This window comes from Lissotriton helveticus, chromosome 5_1 (assembly GCF_964261635.1).
Source record: "Lissotriton helveticus chromosome 5_1, aLisHel1.1, whole genome shotgun sequence".
NCBI lineage: Eukaryota > Metazoa > Chordata > Amphibia > Caudata > Salamandridae > Lissotriton > Lissotriton helveticus.
This window is the reverse complement of record NC_136065.1, coordinates 1,541,761,610-1,541,779,005: the sequence shown is the minus strand read 5'-3', so window position 1 is coordinate 1,541,779,005 and position 17,396 is coordinate 1,541,761,610.

Genomic DNA, 17,396 nt, shown 5'->3' with positions numbered 1-17,396 from the left:
TACCCCTCTCTTCCTCTCTCTCTACCTCTCTCTCCACCTCTCTCTCTACCTCTCTCTCTCTACCTCTCTCTCTCTACCTCTCTCTACCTCTCTCTACCTCTCTCCCTCTACCTATCTCTCTACCTCTCTCTCCCTACCTCTCTCTCTCTACCTCCCTCTCTCTCTAGCGCTCTCTCTCTCTCTCTCTACCTCTCTCTCTCTACCTCTCTCTCTCTCTACCTCTCTACATCTCTCTACCTCTACCTCTACCTCTCTCTCTCTACCTCTCTACCTCTCTCTCTCCCTACCTCTCTCTCTCTCCCTCTCTCTCTCTCTACCGCTCTCTCGCTCTCTCTCTCTACCTCTCTCTCTACCTCTCTCTACCCCTCTCTACGTCTCTGTCTACCACTCTTTCTAACTCTCTCTTCCTCTCTCTCTCTACCTCTCTCTCTCTACCTCTCTCTCTACCTCTCTCTACCTCTCTCTCGCTACCTCTCTCTCTCTACCTCTCTCTCTACCTCTACCTCTCTCTACCTCTCTCTCTACCCCTCTCTACCTCTCTCTCTACCTTTCTCCCTTCCTCTCTCCCTTCCTCTCCCTCTCTACCTCTCTCTCTCTCTACCTCTCTCTCTCTACCTCTTTACCTCTCTTTACCTCTCTACCTCTCCCTCTACCACTCTCTCTCTCTCTCTACCTCTCGACCTCTTTCTCTACCTCTCCTCCTCTACCTCTCTCTCTCTCTCTCTCTCTCTACCCCTCCCTCTCTCTCTATACCTCTCTCTCTACCTTTACACCTCTACCTCTCTCTCTACCTCTCTCTCTACCTCTCTCTACCTATCTCTCTCTCCCTACCTCTCTACCTCTCTCTCTCTACCTCTCCCTCTACCTCTCTCTACCTCTGTTTCTCTACCTCTCTACACCTCTCTCTCTCTACCTCTCTACACCTGTCCACCTCTCAACCAGTTGAATTCCGGGAAGCCCAAACCATCAGTATTTGAAATCTGAGCATTAAACGTGGGTAGGATGAGCTGTGTAGCTCAGAATGGGATGCTCTTTTTACATAATTTGTATTTAATAGAATTGGGAAGCAGGAGAGCAGTCTCACAGTTGAGATAGGGATTAACATACACTGGTGACAGCTTTTAAATTGGCTTTAAAACCATTCAAAGATGGCTGCAGCATCTACGTGGGATGTGGTGGACTAAGTGGCAGCCGGAGCCCTATAGCACTGCTTGTCATTTAAAAAAAAAACTGCATTGACATAGCCAATAGGTCTCCCCTTTGGGACCTTATAAGTGTTTAGTTGTCCAGTACAATATCCTTGGTGCAACAACATCAAGTGTTGCATGGCTAAACACTTATAAGGTCCCAAAGGCGAGACCTATTGGCTATGCCATTGCTTGTTTATTTTTTCCTCTGTTTCCTTGTGGTTGCCAGGTAATCTGCTGTGGAGCCTTACATGATATTTCTCCCACCCCACGGGTTTCTTTTGTTATTTAAGCCTGTTTGTCTTATTAGATTTTTTATTTGTTTATTTAATACTTGTGCTCAATTATGTCGGAGGAAGGTGATGAAGTAAAAATGTTGCCCCCCCCTGGAAAAATTTCTGCGGACGCCCATGCCTTGCCCTGTCTCATGCCCCCCCATTCGCGCCTGCAACTGAAGCTGCAGGCCAGGCATCAGGTCAGTGTTGGAGGAGCGAGGAGTCTCAGAGGATGAGGTGGGATGCATCCTGGGGTCAGGATCAAAACGTAATTTAGGCCCCGCAGCAGCCCCCGTGTTCCAGACTCCAGGGACCCCATCAGCTCTGTAGCACACACACAGAGAGGAGGGGCTGCATATCTGCGTTTACTTCGAGATTTTGGGGAACGGACGTTAAATTTTGAAGTAAGTGAGGCGAGTTTCGGTGCTTTATTTATTTGGGTGGTTGCAGCTGCAGGTGGTGGGGGGCATTTGGACTCAGTTTTGGGGACTGGCATTTTCGTCATGTCACAGAGTGAGAGGCCCAAGTCGTCCTGAGGGTATTCTACAGATTGATTTTGCCGTCAGGCAGGCCACACGTTGCCTGGCAATATGTGTTTTGTTTTTCTGTCAGCCAGCTGGGCAACACTAGACATCAGTGTGTTGTTGCAGTTGGGGCCTCACATATCCTGTTGGGGCCGGGAGAGAGGCCAGGCCTGGAGTGATGCTGAGAGAGCGCAAACTGATCTAAATGTATGAGTGCATCACACTTATCTGTAGTAAGCACAAATCATGAGGAAAAATGCCATGAGTGCTAGTAGTATCTGCAATTATATTCTGAATGTATAGCTAATGTAGAGATTTAAGTAGAAGTGGAACTAATACAGAAATGTGTGACACTATATGATTTTATTAGATGTGATTATTCCTGAATTCATGTCGTGTAGCTGCTAAAATGTAAGATGGCATGTGGTTAAACGCAGAATGTGGTAGGCCTCAGGGCCAGAGCTAGAAGGGAAGGGGAAGGTGTTTCTTTTCACGACATAGATTGCAATAATGTTTTGGCCATTGCATTAATGGGCCATGATTTATAGATGTGTTTACTGAATAATAGAATAAGAGTATTAACATGCTTTAATTAATGAAGAAGTTGAATGCTATAATCATTATGAGAAATATTGTAGGCCTGAATTGTTTTAACATTGATTTACACGTACATGTCTGGGCTGAGAAATGTTGCAAACCTTTTTGGAAGTCTATGAGAGTTGGGTTCTTGGCTGCAGATGTCTGTCTGCAAGAGAAAGGGAGGATCCGATTATAAATAATATGAATAGAGGTCTGTTCAGTAGACGGCCCAGACATGGAGGAGGGTTCTGGAATGTTTAAGGGGTATCAGCGGGCCGGAGAAGAGTCTGAGAAGCAAGGTCAACTCCAACGTATGAGGCCCAATACAAAGCAGCATGGAAAAAGCCAGAAGCTACACCACGTGAGAGGCGTCTCATGAGGGGCGTCTCAAATGTTGTTGACTGTTTTGTATTAGGGACAGCACCCCTGGGTGGAGTTAGAGCAGATTCCTGAGGACCCTTTAGAGAGCGGATGGGTAGGCAGAGAGGGGTCATGACTGGAGAACTATAGGTTTTCACCAAGAGACTTAGAGTGAGTGACTTCCCTTGGGGGTCATTCACTGCTGACACCTTTGTTAGGTTGGGATTTGGTTAAGTAGGGATACCATCTAGAGCAGGGTAGGGACAGCCTAACCTGTGTGTTTTCCTCCAACTTAAATGAAGGAGAGATATGCGTCAATGCTGATAGCTTTATTATTCTTAGAACTTGTGTTAGTAATTTCCGTTGCTCGTCTGAGGGCTTTCAGAGAGCACATGTATGTAGTTGGACCTGTGTATCTCGTGAATCTCATTCTGAGATGCCTGTATTTGCAGCTTATCATATCTTTACAATAAACTTTTGAAAGCTAGAAGTTGTTTGTGATCTTTTGGAGCGGGGTCCTTTATTGGGTGAACTAACTTGGGGAGAAAGGCACTTTCTTCCTCAAAGACAGGCAACAAAGGTTCAGTCGACCAGATCGGGGTTTGGATCAATAGTGATAAGGTATCGATCAAAATCTCGCCCTTCCAGTTGGTAGCTATAGAGGATGGTTGCCTTCTTGAGGACGGTGACCTAGGCCAGGTTAGCTTACCCCAAGGCCCCTAGAAATCGATGATCGGAAGAACCGCCCGCTGAAGAAGATCCGGATGACGTGAGACAGAAAAAGCAGCAGTATCGGTCGAGAGTGAGTATAAAGGGTCATGCGTGTTAGATTGCGGTGTTTTTTGTATTGTATCTATGTTGTAATGTCTGGCGGAGTTGAATGTCTGTAGAGTGACTGTGGAACAGGTTGTGAGCGCGCGCAACCGGTGGAAATCTTAAGTTCAAGGAGAGCTTAAGTGGTTCGGGTGTATCGGACACCCAGAGTAATTGTCAAATAGTGTGAAGGGGGTCATGAGGTACCATTGATCACCCGAAAGACCGAGATAGGGGGAACGTAAGAGTGAGTGCGTGAGTAACGGACGCTGGTCGGAGGTTACTGTGTGTGTGTAAGCAACCTATCAGAGAGACGATAGACATTTCGTCAGTTGTGTTGACAATTACATATAGACTGTGGACGTACAGTCGAGGGAAGTGACCGCTTGGTCGGAAGTAGTCATTTTTCGGTGTATGAATGGGACGCATGCATGACCGGGAGACGAGTTGAGAAAGGAGGGGTGCTGCTGCGAAGCGGAGAAAAGTGACGTCAGGAAGTGTCGCGACGTGATTGGCCGACAGGAGAAAGACCGCGCTGTGATAGGCCAGCTAGCAAAGACGTCAGAAGGTGTCGCGACGTGATTGGCCGACCGGAGAAAGACCGCGCTGCGATAGGCCAAGTTAGCAAAACCGCGACAGGATTGGTGGATTGTCATCAGGAAGTAAACAGAGTAGCGAGGCTGGATATTGTGCGTATAATTATGAAGTGTTTTAAATGGCTGAGAGCGGTGTTCAAAAAAGAGAAGCGGGGATCGTATGAAGGGGAAGAAGCCCCGCCGGAGGGTACGCCAGCTCGTTACATGGCAGTGAATGTTGGGTTGCATACGATCCTTTGGATATCAGAGTGGAGTAAGATTACGGAAGGAAATGAGGAACTGACGTTCCCGAAGTACGGGACGTTCAGATTAGAGGTGTTACATCGATTAAAATCAGTCATGACCTCAATGAGACCCTTGCCTAGACCGACCCAGTTTGAAGCTCTTGATGCATGGATTAGGGCAGCGCATGAAAAGAATATGAACAGACGACAAGAAAGGGTGAAACGATCGGTAAGGGCAGTGCAGGATGCCAGGTGGGATGCGGATGCTAAAAGATGGAGAGTGCATAACATGGAAGTAAATAAACTATACCCGGTGTTAGAGGTGCCCGTAAATAAAAGCCCCCTAGAAGAAGATGATGAGAGCGAAACAGAGGACAGCCTGATAAACAGATTATTGACAGACAGGCCACCCCCGTATAATAGAGCAGGGGGAGAGGTCGAGCATAGTGAAGGAGAAAAGGGGGGCAATGCAGGAGAGCATAGACCGCTTCCCAGTTCAGAGTGGGATCCTGAGGCAAAGAAAGAGCTGTCCCAGCCTAGTCAGGTGCAACAGGTAGTCGGGAGGTTTGTGGTACAAAGAGCGCCGGAAACGGAGTGCGCCACATCCTACGGATTACCAGATGCACTACAGGTACCTGTTACCATAGGTCCTATAGTATCGATATATGACCCAGAGAGAGCAAGAGGGGAAGAACGGGTACGGAAGGACAGAGAAAGAGCAGGGACGGCAAGGAGGAACGATACGATCAATTCCCCCAGTCAGATGCCGATACCCAGAGAGTGGAGCACCCCGATGCACACAGCAGGGGACCCAGGAGGGGATCCTGGGGGCCCTAGATGGCCAGCGGATCTGAGGGGAACCGGACGAAAATCCTTTCAAGAGCTAAATGAGTACATGAAGAAGTGGGATGAGGCAGTGGAGGCTCACAAGAGCATCATAGCTGCAGAAGCTGAAAGGGAAAGTCAGGACAGCAGAGCTCGGACTCACTGCGGGGCTGGGGAGAGCAGCCCGGAGTGGGACTGTAGAGAGAGAGATAGTAGGGGAGTCACCCATTGGGCCCGGAGTGGGGATAGAACAGACCTGGAAAACGGGGGCCCCGGGAGTGGAGGGGTGGCGTGCCCAATACTCAGTGAAGGGGAGAGGAGAGCGCAAGAGTACAGAAACAGCTTTAAGTGTCCACACTGTGTGCCCGGCACCAGAGAACAGAATGGGAGTTGTGAGAGGTCGCACCATAGTCCCTGTGATGACGGAAATGAGCGCAGCCCAGGGAATATGGGGAACCAGGAAGGATCGTATCGGATACTGAGCGATACTAGGCAAAGGGAGAGTAGCGACCAGAGGGAAAATAACAGAGAGGCGTACGGTGAAAGGAGAGAAGCAGAAGAGAGTGGGCAGAGCAAGAGTGGGGGTAACAGGCCCGTGTTCCATCACCTTCCAAGATCGGATGGCCGAGCATGGGACCTGGAGAGATGGGAGCAAGGGAGAGTACTCATTAACTCTCCCGAGCCCAAACGTAGAGCTCGAAGTTGGGATGGTAGGGAGACCAGTGAGCCCCCTTCGAAAGACATATTGCGAGCTGAGATAAAAGCTAAGAGACTCGATGTCGCCAGCTTAAGGTCAGACCTGGATGACATGATAGATGGTACCCTGCCTTTAGAAAGAATGGAAATGTATGAGCAGGATGAAATACTGTATATGGCAAAGGACATCACTCGAAAGGCGAGAGCAATCCATGAGAAGTTAGTCGAACTAGCAGGCAAATATATGGTGGACCTGTCAAGAACCAAAGCATTACAGGGTAACCACAGGCTACATTACACAGATCGAGACCTAGATGAGAGGAGAACGATTGGGCTGAAAACGCATATAAGGGAACTGATCACTGGAATAAGGACATGGAGGGCACTAGATAAGTGGGAAGAGAGGTGGTCCAAGAAAGGGACCGGCAGGAGAAGCACGCTTGGTATGACACCAGGAAGGCTGCAGGGAATAGAAGCATACCCTTTGCGTGAAGTCGCAAATGGGAACTATGTGCATGTCCCTTGGAGTAGGGGAGATTTAGCTGCTTTTACCACCTCCTTCCCCAAATTGCGGGAAAACCCAGTGGAGTGGTACAAGCAAGTCGAGAGATTTGTAAAAATCTCAAAGGTCCTATGGATAGATCTGAACACGCTGTTCGACATTGTAGTACCAGGAGATCTGTGGACAGCATGCAAGGTTAGCGCTGAGTGGCCCACAACGGAGCCGGAGAGAGATGCTAAGACTAATGGGCCGTCCGAGATTGTGATGGCAAAATTCGAGAGAGTGATGACTTGGCTGAAAGAGAAAGTGCCAATGCAAGACATAGATTGGGTCAGAATAGACCGAACCAGACAGGAACCCAAAGAGACCGTCCACGAATATTACGAGAGATTGCTGAAGGCGTTTAAACAGTATAGCGGCCTGGATGTAATGGATCCAAAAGACATAGGGCAATTCGTGTCCAAGTTCGTCCTGGGACTGAGACCGGATATTAGTTTAATGATTCAGCAACACTCGATTTGTTGGCAAAGTAAACCCCTAGACGAAATACTGAGGTATGCCAGGTACTGCTGTGATGAGATAGACTCCAAGGCTAAGAAACTAAAAGAAAAGTTGATGGTGGTACAGATGCAGGCAGCAGGAAAGGGGGGACAGCAGCAACAGCAGCAAGGAACAGGTACAGGAGGAAAGAAGCAGTACAGTCAGAACAAGGGCAATGAGGAGAGTTCCACCTTTAGACCCAGATTAGACATAGCTGCCTTGAAGAAAACGACTAGGTGCCACCAGTGTAACGAGGTGGGGCATTGGAAACGCGAGTGTCCCTACAATGTAGAGATAGGAGAGCAAGAGATAGAGGAGGAAGAGGTCCAGAGCGCGCCTACAAGAGGGGTGACGCCATACCAGGGAAAGGTGCTCAAAGGGGGGGGGGCTCCTCCCCGAGCCCAGTTCCCGCAACCTCCTCGAGTAGGGACTATGGGTAAGACCTATAGACAGATGCCCCTGTTTGTAGAAGGAGAAGAGTGCTATTATGTGGACCCATTAACCGGACAGAGAGTGGAAAGAGAAGACTGCACCCTCGGGGCAGCCTTGGAGGTGGACCAGAGGGGACCCTATGTTGAAGCAGAAGTAGCAGGGTGCCCCACGACATTTCTGGTGGACACAGGAGCCACTAGATCCACGATCAGATCAGCTGCAGTTCCAGACCTGCCCATGTCTGGAGAGACCATACAAGTGGTGGGGGTCGCAAACAGGAGAATAACCAGCCAATTGACAGAACCAGTACAGGTGAAAATAGGGAAGTACAGCGATGAGCACCAGTTTGTGGTTTGCGATTCAAGTCCTGTGTGTCTGCTAGGAAGAGACCTGTTGTGTAAATTGAATTGTACTATATACTGTACACCTCAGGGAGTGGAGGTATTGACCAATGATGATGATGCAGACTTCAAAGTTGCAAACTCAAGAATATGCGTGGAGCTGTACCCTACTTTAACAGTAGATGAGCTCCCCTGGGACTTGAGAGAGACAGTGGCACCAGAAGTATGGGATTTCACTGGGGAAGAGATAGGATTGGTCAAAGGGGTGGACCCAGTGAAAATTGTAGTGAAACCGCATGCTGAGTTCCCAAGAACACCCCAATATAAATTGACTCCAGAAACGATTGCAGGCATAAAGCCCGTGATCGAGTCCATGATTAAACAGGGAATACTGAAAGAAATCGTGGGTAGTCCATGCAACTCCCCGATTATGGGTCTGCAGAAACCAAATGGGAAATTTCGGATAGTACAGGACCTTCGAAAGATTAATAACATAGTCGTTTCGTGTTGTCCAGTGGTACCGAATCCATCAGTGATACTGTTTCAGATTCCATTCCAAGCTGAGTGGTTCACTGTGATTGATCTTTGTCAGGCTTTCTTTTCGATCCCTTTGGACGAAGAAAGCCATTTTCTTTTCGCATTTAAGCTGGAAAATCGCGTCCTAACATGGTGTCGTATCCCTCAGGGGTATACAGAGAGCCCATCGATCTTTAACCAGCTTTTGAAGAAAAATCTTGAAAGTCTAGTGCTGCCCCAGAAGTCAGTTCTGGTCCAGTACATAGACGACCTCCTTGTGGCGTCAGAAACAGAAGAAGCTTGCAGGGAGGACTCTATTGCTTTGTTAAATCACCTAGCTGCCAATGGGCACAAGGTGTCCCCGGGAAAGTTGCAGTACTGCCTGACAGAAGTGCAGTACTTAGGACACCGAATAGAGAAAGGCAAACGAAAGGTGTCACCAGACAGGATAGAGGCGATCATGAAAATGAATGCGCCTAAGACACAGAGAGAGGTCAGGATGTTCCTAGGGATGGTGGGTTATTGCCGACAGTGGATCGCGAACTTTTCACTGAAAGCAAAGCCCTTGCAAAAACTGACGCACAAGGAGGTGAGCGATCCGGTACCATGGGACAAAGACTGTTTGATGGCATTCCTACAGCTGCGAGAGGACCTGTGTCGTGCTCCGGCATTGGGAATGCCTGATTACAATAAACCATTTTTTCTTTACTGTTGTGAGAGAGAAGGTTGCGCGTTGTCTGTGTTAGTCCAAATCCATGGGAATGCCCGTAGACCAGTTGCTTATTTCTCGGCTACTTTAGACCCAGTAGCCGTAGCGTTGCCCGGATGTCTCAAATCCGTTGCTGCAACGGGTGTCAGCATTGAGAGATGTGAAAATATCGTCATGGGGCACCCGTTAGAGGTGTGCGTGCCCCATTCTGTTGAACTGTTGATGACCAGGACCAAAACACAGCATCTGACCAACAGCAGGCTCACGCGCTATGAGCAAGTTATTCTTGCTGCAGAGAATGTGACCCTCAAGAGATGCTCTGTTTTGAACCCTGCCACCTTGATGCCACTCCCAAATGATATCGAGGATGATGATGAATGTACAGACCATGACTGCCTCGATGTGACTGAACTATGCACCAAACCCAGACCCGACATCGTAGATGAGCCACTGACTGACCCAGATGAAATTTTCTTTGTCGATGGCTCATGTGTAAGAGACGAGTTGGGCAGTTGAGAGCAGCTTATGCTGTTTGTACAATTACTGGAGTTGTGGAAGCTGGGTGCCTGGAAGGAGTACACTCCGCTCAGGTAGCCGAGATTATTGCCTTGACACGTGCTTGCTTGGCAAGCAATCAAATTCGAGTCACCATATACACCGACAGCCAATATGGTTATGGGGTGGTTCATGATTACGGGCAGTTATGGTCTCAAAGAGGGTTCATGACCTCTTCAGGCTCTCCCATTCGCAATGGAGAGTTTGTGCGCCTGTTGTTAGAGGCGTTGCAATGCCCAGCAGGTATCGCAGTTGTAAAGTGCACCGCACATACCAGAAATGAGGACTTCGTTTCGAAAGGCAATAGATATGCTGATGAAGTTGCGCGGTATTGCGCAGAACAAGGGTACTCTTTCACAGAGGTGGAAGTGGGTGGAATAAATGTAAGAACTGAATTAGCCATGATATTGGAAACTGTTGATACTTGGGATGAACTGTCAAACATGCAAGAAAATGCTCCTGATTTTGAAAAAGAAACATGGGAAAAGGCAGGATGTGTAATGGGTGAGTCCCATTTTTGGGTCTCAGCAGATGGCAGAGCAGTGTTGCCCAATGAGATGGTGAGTCCAATGGCCAGACTCATACATGGTCCCGTACACCTAGGGAGAGACGCTATGCTGAGAGTGTTTAGACAGACTTGGTACAATCCTAAGTTTAGAATAGCAGCAGAAGCAGTGTGCCAGCGTTGTGTGACCTGTCAGCAGCTGAACGTAGGGAAAAGAACACCAGTTGCACTGAGTCACATAGGAAGGTCTGGAGGTCCATTCAATCGAATGCAGATAGATTTCATTGAAATGCCGAGATGCAACCGCCTCCGCTATGTCCTGGTGGTTGTTTGTGTGTTCTCCAGATGGGTTGAGGCATACCCTACACGTAGGTGCGACACCCTCACAGTGGCCAAGTTACTGCTTAGGGAACTCATTCCGCGCTTCGGGGTGCCGGCCTCTTTGGAATCAGATAGGGGAACACATTTCAACAGCGAGCTTGTGAAGATGATTTGTGCAGCTCTAAATATCGATCAAAAGTTGCATTGTAGTTACCGACCAGAAGCCTCAGGAATTGTGGAGCAGATCAATGGCACGATCAAAGCCCGAATTGCCAAGGTGTGCTCCTCAACGACCCTGAGTTGGCCTGACGCCCTGCCATTGGTTCTCATGAGCCTTCGTAGTACCCCAGACAGAAGAACGGGGTTGTCACCCCATGAGGTGTTAATGGGGAGAGCAATGAGGCTGCCATCTGTCCCAACTACTGCACTGTTAAATATCACAGATGATATGATCCTGGACTATTGTAAGGGGCTGTCTGACGCCATTCGTTCTGTGTCCCTTCAGGTGCAGGCTGCCGAGGTTCCATCGTGCCAGGGCCCGTGCCATGACCTGTATCCTGGGGACTGGGTCCTGGTGAAAAAACATGTGAGAAGAAGCTGCTTGGATGTTCGTTGGCGTGGGCCCTTCCAGATCATCTTGATTGCGAATACGGCTGTGAAGGTGGGAGGCCTGCCCAATTGGATCCACGCGTCACATACGCGAAGGGTTCCAGCACCTCGGGAAGAAACAGCTCCTCTCTCGGATAGACGTCCAGCAGAGGACCGAGAAGCCATAGAGGGGGCTAGCCAAGCTGAAGAGGTGCCAGCGGAAGCAGGGAACGAGTCTGACCAAGCTGAGGACGGTCAGTACAACAGCGAAACAGACGACGCTACAGAAGGAGAAAGTAGCTGGGAGTACGAGTCAGACACTGACAGGTCTGACAGAGAGCGAGAACAGACAAGAAGGAGAAGGAGTAGAAGGGCACGTGGAGAAGCTAATTGGCCGCAAAGAAGGAGTTCTAGCCTGAGGTCAACTCCAGAGGTAACCCTTCCTCCGATATCAGAAGACTCGGACCCGGAAGAAGGTGCTCAGGGCGCTGAAGCACCGGACCGAAGAAGGTCAAGAAGAGTGCGTGTGCCTAACAGAAGATACTCCACACCTGAGTGGACATATCTGGCGACAAATGTCTTTGAAGCAGGAGACAGGGAGGATTCGAGCGGTGGTGGTGTCCAGTTCTGAGCCCATCGTCACCGTGGAAATACGACTGTTGGTACCCGGAGTCGAACAAGAAGGGTCACTAACATTCATGCTCCCCAGACCTCCCCGCCTCAGCAAGTTAAAACACATGTTTCTTTCAGAATTGCAATTCCCCGACTTTGGTACAACGATAACAGCACATGAAGAGCACAATCTTCGTTTGGAAATACTGAACTTTGCTATCGAAGCTGCAGGTACAAACTTGATAGTAGATTGTTAAATGACTTTGTAAATAAAGCGAGCAGAAACAAAGAAGATTACCTAGCGCCCAGGAAGCAGAGAATATTAGGGAACTTCCCTTGAGTTGATGGAGAAGGGCTAGGGTTGTCTTTATTGAACTGTTAAAGGACTTTTGCGAAGAAGGTTGTCAGCTTCCAGTTGTGTGGATTCTAAAGACAAAAGGATTAAAAAGAGACTGTAAAGGAACGAGAAGAAAAGAACTTTGTGCCAAGATAAGAGAGAGCCATATTGTCTGACGAAATGGAAGCCGGCACCCAGAACCGCAGAGCTAAATGTATAATAGGTACACTAATAGTAGGAGTGATAATATTAATAGCTTTAGTGGTAACAATTTCTTATGTAAAGGGACATGAGGAAGAGGCGAAGGTAACTGATGTGAAATCTGTAGAAACGCTTACACCCACTGTTGCTGGTGAGAAAAGGGAAAACACTCAAAAGAAAGCGTTATTAGCTGCAGAAGCCCGCAGGTTACACGTAGATGAGTCCCAAGGAGACTTTAGGTCAAATGCTTATGCTAAACTCTTATATGAATACGTGGATGCCATGGAGGTTAAGGACTGTTACGTCTGCATGCAGTTGCCGGCGTCTGTAGATGAAGGCATTAGATATCATCACCTCCCGCTGACATATGGCATTACATGTAGCTTATTGCTTAGTATATTTTATGAGAGAGATAGTTTTGAATACTATTTCTCCAACTATGATTCAGTGTTGCCAGAAGTCCCAAATTATAAGCAGATGAACAAATGGGACTACTGGAAGAGTGAAGACAGATTGGCCAAATTCTTCATTCCTTGGATTACCTTAGATACTTCACATGCCCGTAGAAATAACCTGACATGCAAGGTGTCAGAAGTCGAGAAGAAGTTCATAGGGCAGGTGGATGATCGTTACAGGAGACAAAAGATTTTGAAAAAATCAGGACAATGGAAAACAGATTGGACCGAGGAAGAGAAGGCACACAAGAGAAAGGGTAGTAGTGGTCCAATAGCTTTAGATAAGACGCAGAGAGGAAAGCTATGTCTTCACCGAGCCAAAACGTATTATGAAAATGTATACGTGGGAGAAGTCGACTGTGAACATGCTTTCAATATAGAGTACTATACTAAGGATTTCCTGAAGGGAATGCAAGTGATTCCAAATGTGTATTTTGTATGTGGAAGAAATGCTTACGTGAGACTACCTGACAACTGGTATGGATCATGTTACCTAGCAATTGTCTTCCCCAAAATATATCATGCACAAGACTTAGTGATCATCGAGGGCAAGACATCATCGAGGGGAAGGAGAGATATAGGAGATGCAGAAATGGTTGGAGATGTCTTTGGAGCTATGTTCCCTCTTTTAGGAGTAATCCTTAATGATGTTAAGATTAGACGACTGGCAACAGTCGTCGACAGGTTGTCTGCCAGCACTGCTCAGTCCTTAATGCTGGTAGAAGGAGAGATGCAATCGATAAGGGCTATGGTTCTTCAGAACCGTCTTGCGTTAGATGTCCTACTAGCAAAAGAGGGCGGAGTCTGTAAGGCTTTGAAGGTCCAGGAATGTTGTACTTACATTCCAGACAATTCAAAGCCCCTTGAGAAAGTTATTAGGAACATAACTGATATTCACAAGGAGATCGAAGACTTGAGTAGAGAAAATGTCTGGGAAAAGGTGGGCCACGGAATGAGTGAAGTTGGAGGGTGGATCTCCACCTTAGGCAAAAGCTTTGTGTGGTATATACTAAAACCTATCATCATAATATTGATCTGTGGGATCATATTGTGGGGATTGGTGAGGGTATTCAAATGGTACAGAGCGAGAAGGTCAGAAAGGGCCCAAAGAGAGCAGCTGCAGAGATTGGCTGCCATACAAGATAATCAGTACAGGAGTCTGAGGGCTCTGGAAGCGCAGAGACAAATTATGCCAGCAATAACTGCAGTTTAAATGTTAGTGATGACCCCGAGAGGTCATCAAAGGGGGGAACTGAGAGAGCGCAAACTGATCTAAATGTATGAGTGCATCACACTTATCTGTAGTAAGCACAAATCATGAGGAGAAATGCCATGAGTGCTAGTAGTATCTGCAATTATATTCTGAATGTATAGCTAATGTAGAGATTTAAGTAGAAGTGGAACTAATACAGAAATGTGTGACACTATATGATTTTATTAGATGTGATTATTCCTGAATTCATGTCGTGTAGCTGCTAAAATGTAAGATGGCATGTGGTTAAACGCAGAATGTGGTAGGCCTCAGGGCCAGAGCTAGAAGGGAAGGGGAAGGTGTTTCTTTTCACGACATAGATTGCAATAATGTTTTGGCCATTGCATTAATGGGCCATGATTTATAGATGTGTTTACTGAATAATAGAATAAGAGTATTAACATGCTTTAATTAATGAAGAAGTTGAATGCTATAATCATTATGAGAAATATTGTAGGCCTGAATTGTTTTAACATTGATTTACACGTACATGTCTGGGCTGAGAAATGTTGCAAACCTTTTTGGAAGTCTATGAGAGTTGGGTTCTTGGCTGCAGATGTCTGTCTGCAAGAGAAAGGGAGGATCCGATTATAAATAATATGAATAGAGGTCTGTTCAGTAGACGGCCCAGACATGGAGGAGGGTTCTGGAATGTTTAAGGGGTATCAGCGGGCCGGAGAAGAGTCTGAGAAGCAAGGTCAACTCCAACGTATGAGGCCCAATACAAAGCAGCATGGAAAAAGCCAGAAGCTACACCACGTGAGAGGCGTCTCATGAGGGGCGTCTCACATGTTGTTGACTGTTTTGTATTAGGGACAGCACCCCTGGGTGGAGTTAGAGCAGATTCCTGAGGACCCTTTAGAGAGCGGATGGGTAGGCAGAGAGGGGTCATGACTGGAGAACTATAGGTTTTCACCAAGAGACTTAGAGTGAGTGACTTCCCTTGGGGGTCATTCACTGCTGACACCTTTGTTAGGTTGGGATTTGGTTAAGTAGGGATACCATCTAGAGCAGGGTAGGGACAGCCTAACCTGTGTGTTTTCCTCCAACTTAAATGAAGGAGAGATATGCGTCAATGCTGATAGCTTTATTATTCTTAGAACTTGTGTTAGTAATTTCCGTTGCTCGTCTGAGGGCTTTCAGAGAGCACATGTATGTAGTTGGACCTGTGTATCTCGTGAATCTCATTCTGAGATGCCTGTATTTGCAGCTTATCATATCTTTACAATAAACTTTTGAAAGCTAGAAGTTGTTTGTGATCTTTTGGAGCGGGGTCCTTTATTGGGTGAACTAACTTGGGGAGAAAGGCACTTTCTTCCTCAAAGACAGGCAACAAAGGTTCAGTCGACCAGATCGGGGTTTGGATCAATAGTGATAAGGTATCGATCAAAATCTCGCCCTTCCAATGCTAAGCTTCCCCATTTATATGTCCCTACGATTTAGTGCGAGTTCCCTGAGCCTTTCTACCCTGTTTCTGCAATAAGTTGTTGTGGCAGTCTGCCCGTGTCTTTATGCCCCTGTGTCTATCTAAATCCCAGCGTCTGTAAATACATGCCTGTTACTGTGTCTGTGTCCCAGTGTCAGTCAATGCATGCCTTTACGCCTTCCTGTCTTTCAATTGGAGTGTGCACAACTGCATCTGTGTCCCAGTGTCAGCCAATCCCTGTCTTTCCGCTTCCTGTCTCTCAGCTCGAGTGTGCACAGTAACGTTGCCTACGGGCCTTACACAGCCTTCAGAAGCCCCCATTCAGACTTCCCTGATGTCCACCTCTAGTCGCAGTGCACTAATGATTGCCTGCCAGACATTGCACCCCCTGCAACAGAGGAAAACAGGGGCACACCAAGGAACAACTATAGAGTGTCTTGATGTGCAAATGGTTGTAATTTGCAATATTTTAATATTTCCCTCGTCTTTATTTTTGTATTTTGCTTGCGAGAAAGTGTCACTCATACTCGTTGAAATGTCACTCATAATAGCACTGAAATTATGAAAATGTCACACATGGAAATCTGAAAACTTGGCAGCTATGCATTTATTTGTCATGCTCAGTGGGAGCAAGAGAGTCCGCCAGAAAAGGGAGAAAGAAGGAATAGAATGATAGAAAAACAGTGATAAAAGGAAGATTGGATGAATGAAAACGTCAAGAGTAAGAAAGAGAGGAAGGTTTGGGTAGTGGAAGAAAGGCAACCAGCCGAGTTCAGGGGCGCAGCTACCATCTGTGCAGGAGGTTCAGTGGCACCGGGACATAGAACTCTGAGGGGCCCATTGACCTATGATAATTGCTGCTTTTACTACCCAACAGCAGTAAAAGGTGGCATTTTCCTTGCTTGCACCAGGGCCTATGACTTCCTTGCAAGGCTGCTGGCTGCGTCAGAGACAAGCTCCTGAAAAAAAAACTTTGTGCACTCCACTTTATTATTATTCTAATATAAATGGAAGCAGTGGCGAGTTCGTGGTTGAGGAGGATTAAAGTGAATCAAGACGCACCCCCTCACCCCCCGCCAATGAAACCAGGGTTGCAAGCCTGTTGACAAATGTGAAGGTTCTCCAAAAGGGGGAGGTAAAAGAAGCCGAACTAAGGAAGCTTTATGATTTAAACTCAGCCTTTGAAAATGTTTGAGAGGAGCACGGTAAAACAAAATATTAGAAATTAATACTTTCAACACTTTTCTTGTTCATATTGTAGGCATGGAAGACGAAGGCAAATATTTGACCCCTTGCATGCGCACGTCGGCCTACGGCCATCGCGACCACTACCTCAGTAGTGCTGTGCATGTCCGTTGGCCGGCGCGGCCCCGCCCACTCAATAGAACTCCCGCACCGCAGCGGAATTTCCGCAGAGGATAAGGAGTTAAAGCAACAAACCAAAAACAAATCTATTTAACAATGTAATAAAGAAGGAATGCATTTTTTTTTAAATTGTCAATCTATTCTACCAAGTAGCACATTTCACATGTGACACCCTCAGGCAGTTCTTTTTTTCCAGCAACAAATTACTGAGTTCTGGGGCTTAGGTTTTCTTTTACAAATATAAGCGAATGGGTTGAAAGTGCCATTATGACAAACAGTGTTGTACAAAAAACCAGGACTATCTAAAGATGTCGTAGAAAACATAAGGCCCTTTGTGCCTATGCAGGTGTGTAACCATTCTTGTATGTGAATTGTGCATGTTTGAATGTGTGCCCATGAATGTTTCATGTGTATATCTGTGCCTGTATTAAACATACCATATTAAACACAATATTCTGCCATGATTAGATTTGTGACCCTAAAAACAAATCACTGAAATACATTAGAAAGCAGGACTGTCATTTTTTTATCTTCCAAAGTATTGGTTGTCGTGTGAGTAGATTATCCAGCCCTAATATATATTTTTCTTTGTACTGTAGCACTTGCATGCCCTCATTTATAATTGAATAGTACTCCAAATCCCTGAATGGAAAGAAAAAA